The following is a 5,000-nucleotide window of genomic DNA, read 5'->3' as shown; positions in this document are numbered from 1 at the left end:
CCCCTACACCCCTCCACCATCATACCCCTCCACAACATCCTCCCCTCCACCACCATACACCTTCCACCACCATACACACCTTCACCACACCACCACACCTTCCACCACACCATGTACACACCTCCACCACACCATACACACCTTCCCACCCACACCATACCCCTCCATCACACCATACACACCCCCTCCACCCACCACACACCCCTCCCACCACACCACCACACACCCTCCACCCACACCCCACCCACCCTCCATCCACGCCTTAACTAATGGTGACAATGTAATATGAGGGACCTACTATGACGTCACATGCTCCTTACACACCCTGTGTCTGGTGTCGCATTATGGGGAGAGGAGGAAGAGGAGAGCAGTGAATGTAAGGGAATCCCCATCAGCTGTGTCAACACGGTTGCTGCAGTCTATTTACCTTCGTACCGTGATAGTGGGTGAGGATAATTTTCTAATCCCTGCAGGCTCTGGTTGTGATGAAGTCGAAAAATTATTAATAAAATGGCTCTAATGGCGAAAAATGCGAGGTGGAGTCCCCAGGCCTTGTTGTTATGAGTGTATGGGAAGGAGGAAATGACCTTAGAAATAGGTATATAATGAAGAAATATCCCGTTTAAGTTTCAAGGGCACAATATAATGAAAATGACTATCTAAAATGGTTCCTCCACCAGTAAAGGGGAGGCCCCTCCGGGATCTCCCAAGTCGTATTATGCTCGAGAGGACGAGAAATAGAACCTTTAAAACGAATACGTATATTAGTGACGTCGTTAAATTTCCAGACCAGATGGTTGACTATAAGAACACACACACACACACACACACACACACACACACACACACACACACACACACACATGAGAGCAAAGACTTTTAAAAATGATAAATATATATGTTGAGTAAAGGTCACCACCACTATTGGCTGATCAGGGTTATGGAAAGGAGGAGAAATATAACTTGGATAACGACGACATAAAGCGAGAGAAAGAGACGATAAGATAACCAGGATAGATAGACGAAATGAAATTGATCCTGACTGAAAAAAAAGTTGCAAGGTCTCGTGTTGTTGAGACGAGAATTAAAGTAAAATATAGTTATTGAAATGGTGAAAATAACTTCGTTTTTTTCTCACTAAAACTGTTTAATTACGAAAAAAAGGCTTTATGGCTTTACAAATAAATACAAGAATCGAGAGAAAAAAAAAAGCCTTGGGATTTTCACCAAGTTCGATTAAATGGCAGGAAAAAATGGGAAAAAAAAGTATCAAGGAAAAAAAAATCCCAATAATTTTGTTTCCTCCGACAAGATGGTGAATGAGACAAAGAAAAAACAAATCACAAAATATTGATCGTGATGGTGAAGAAGAGTGTGTGTGTGTGTTTTCAAACTGACTGGTGACAAGGGAACAAAGAAAACGTCTTTAAAATGACAATCTAAACAAAAGTAACAAAAGGAAAAAAAAAAGAAAAAAAAAACTCACCTGTGTCTCTTGCAGGACCAGATCAAAGGTGGAAATAAGAACGACGGGAGAATAGGTTTTAGAAATGCCTCCTCAGAAACAGGAATGAGTTGGTTTATCTTACTGGTGATAAGTCAGTGTGTGTGTGTGTGTGGTAAAAAGCGTTGAAATAAGAATGCAAACACTTGGAACATTCACATTTGGGGTGTGTGTGTGTGTGGATGTGTGTAATGTGTGTGTGTGTGTGTGTGTGTGTGTGTCTTAAATTGAAAAGGTCATGTATTAAAACTGCACACCTTGCTCGGTGTTGTCACATGAGTCTACAACAATATGGGTACATGAAGAATAAAAAAATACAAAACAAGATAATTACAATGAGACTGACACTAAGCCCCTCTGTGTGTGTGTGTGACTGTGTATGTGTGTGTGTGTACGTGTATGTGTGTGTGTTTTTTTGGTTGGGGGGGGTGGTGGTAATCCGATCTTATCATGGTGTTCTGTCACACACACGCACACACACACACACACACACACACACACACACACCACACACACACACACACACACACTCACACACACACACACACACACACACGCTGGCTTTTGAGTAACTTACATTGTTGTTTGTTTGTGTGTCTAAGATCGAGTAGCAGTTGTTATATTATTCCGGTAGTGTGATGGAAGACTTAATTGGATTTTATGCGTGAGAGTCATTGTTTTGTCGTGAGTCATTGTTTTATGCGTGCAGTCATTGTTTTAGTCGTGAGTCATTGTTTTTGGGGTGTGAGTCATTGTTTAGTTGCGTGAGTCATTGTTTTTTAGTTGCGTAGTCATTATTTTGAGATGTGTGAGTCATTGTTTTAGTGTAGTCATTGTTTTGGGTTGTTGAGTTATTGTTTTAGGTGTAGTCATTGTTTTAGTTGTGAGTCATTGTTTTTGGGTGTGGTCATTGTTTTGAGTGCGTGGTCATTGTTTTTGGGTGTGTGAGTCATTGTTTTAGTTGTGAGTCATTTTTTTGGTGTTGGTGTTGTTTTTAGGTTTGAGTATTGTTTTTGATGTGAGTCTTGTTTTTAGATTGTGAGTCATTGTTTTAGGTGTTGAGTCATTGTTTTTAGAGTGTAGGTCATTGTTTTGAGTGTTGAGTCATTGTTTTTAGGTTTGTGAGTCATTGTTTTGGGGTGTGAGTCATTGTTTTTGGAGTGTGGAGTCAATGTTTTGGGTGTGAGGTTATTGTTTTTAGGTGTGAGTCATTGTTTTAGTTGAGTCATTGTTTTGAGTGTGAGTCATTGTTTTGGGTGGTGAGTCACTATTTTTACGATTTTGGTTTGTGAGGTCATTTTTCAATTTTTTTTTAGGGTGTTATGAAATTCACTTAATTTTATGTGCCTGGTACCTCTTGCTTTGTATGCAGGTGTTAAGAGATTAATTACGCCTTTGTATTGTTGATTACTATGGCGCCAGGTGAGTCCATTACACCTTCTACCTGCTGGGATTAATTGGATTTAATTAATATTTTTGTGTTATATCAACGGGTAACAATGCTGTGCCTGTATCGTTCTGAAATTTGTGTTTATCATTAAAAGCTATTCAGTCTTGATTACAGTGATTCATGTTTGTAATTATTCGATACATGTAAATGAGGGTTGTGATTGGCTGTTGATGGTACTCTGTATTAGTATGGAAGGCTGTGATTGGTTGTTGTTGGCCTCGAGGCAGTAGAGAGGCTATGATTGGTTGTTTGGTGACGCTCTGATGATAGTAAGGCTGTGGTGGGTTCTTGTTGGTATAGGAATAAGTGGACAGGCTAGCTATGATTGGTTGTTGACGCTCGATACATTAGGGCTGTGATTGGTCAGACACTCCTCGGACCTTGAGGAGAGAATACCCTTAAGGCGACATAAGAACCTCATTAACCTACAGATTACATACATACACACACACACGACACACACACACACACACACACACTGTCAGCTGGTCATTGTCAGGAGAGCGTTTGGCTGACGGTTTATGGTGACCATCTAACATTACCTGCTCTTATGAATTACCGGTGTAATGTTTTAATTAGTGAGTTGATTAGGGGTTCCCTTATGTCTTACCTGTGTGGAAGCTTGGAGAAAGATAGATCGATAGATAGATGGTATGTATGTATGTATGTATGTGTGTTTTTTACTACTATTAATAGATAAAAAGCACTACTAGTACACACTGATACATAAAACGATGGCGAAGTTTGGAAAAATGGTTTGGTTGGATTATAGCTTTCCTCTTTAAAACTTTTTCTCAATTGGTTACAGAGATGAAAATACTTTGGTAAACATTGTTGTGTTGATGTTGTTGTTGTTGTTGTTGTTGTTGTTGTTGTTGGTGTTGTTGTTGTTGTTGTTGGTGGTGGTGTTGTTGTTTTTGTTGTTGTTGTTGTTGTTATTGTTGTTGTTTTTTTGTCGTCGTCTGTCAGTTATTTGTTGTTGTTGTTGTTGTTGTTGTTGTTTTTGTGTACTGTTGGTGTTGTTGTTTTTGGTGTTATCGTTGTTGTTGTTGTTGTTATTGTTGTTGTTGTTGGTGGTGGTGTTTTTGTTGGTGTTGTTGTTGTTGGTGTTATTGTTTTTAGTGTTGTCGTCGTTGTATTGTTATTGGTAGTTAGTGTGGTGGTGGTGGTGGTGGTGGTGTTGGTGTTGTTGTTGTTGTTGTTGTTTGGAGTTTGTATGTGATGCTTATACACACACACACACACACACACACACACACACACACACACACACCTGTCTTATGTTTATTATAAACTCTTAGTGTTTCATATTATTTTTTTCTGCCTGCAGTAAGCTGAAGGTAATTTGCATACAGTTAATTTATCTGAGCATTCCTTCACTTTGTAGATAAAAATAATTATATATATATATTCTGATTTAACTCTCTTTCTAATTTTTGTCTTTTATAATTTTTTTTGGTCGATTTGAAAACGATTTTTTGACCTTTTTTTGTGTGTTCTTTTTTTTTACTTTTTAATTTTCTTTTTTTGTTTTTTGCTTTTTTTACTTTTTTTTTACTTTTTACATTTTTTGTATTTTTGTTACTTTTTACTTTTCTTTTTTTTTACTTTTTTAATTTTTTTTAAATTTGTAACTTACTTTTTTACTTTTTCTTAGGGTTTTTTTTTTTTTGGAATCAATTGGTGACATTTTTTTACGGTGGAAATTCTCAACAAAGCACTTCGGGGTTAAGCCTTTTTTTGTCATCAAGGTAATGACTCATTCTACCGCCTACCAGGTATTAATGCGTATTCAAGGCTTTTAATTAACTGTGCTCAAAGTTGAGATTCTCGTACTCAAAATTGAGATTCTCGTATTCAAAAGATTTATATTATTTGTACTCAAAGAGGTTACTCATTATTTGTACTCAAAGGGTTTATATTGTCGTACTCCAAGAATTTATATTGTACTCAAAGGATTAAAACTCCCGCATTGAACGAAAATACAACAGGTAAAAATAATGGTTCTATAATCAACGAAGATACACCAATAATACGTAACTTCTA

Source organism: Homarus americanus, unplaced genomic scaffold, assembly GCF_018991925.1.
Source record: "Homarus americanus isolate GMGI-L3 unplaced genomic scaffold, GMGI_Hamer_2.0 scaffold821, whole genome shotgun sequence".
Lineage (NCBI taxonomy): Eukaryota > Metazoa > Arthropoda > Malacostraca > Decapoda > Nephropidae > Homarus > Homarus americanus.
Note: the sequence above shows the minus strand (reverse complement) of the source record.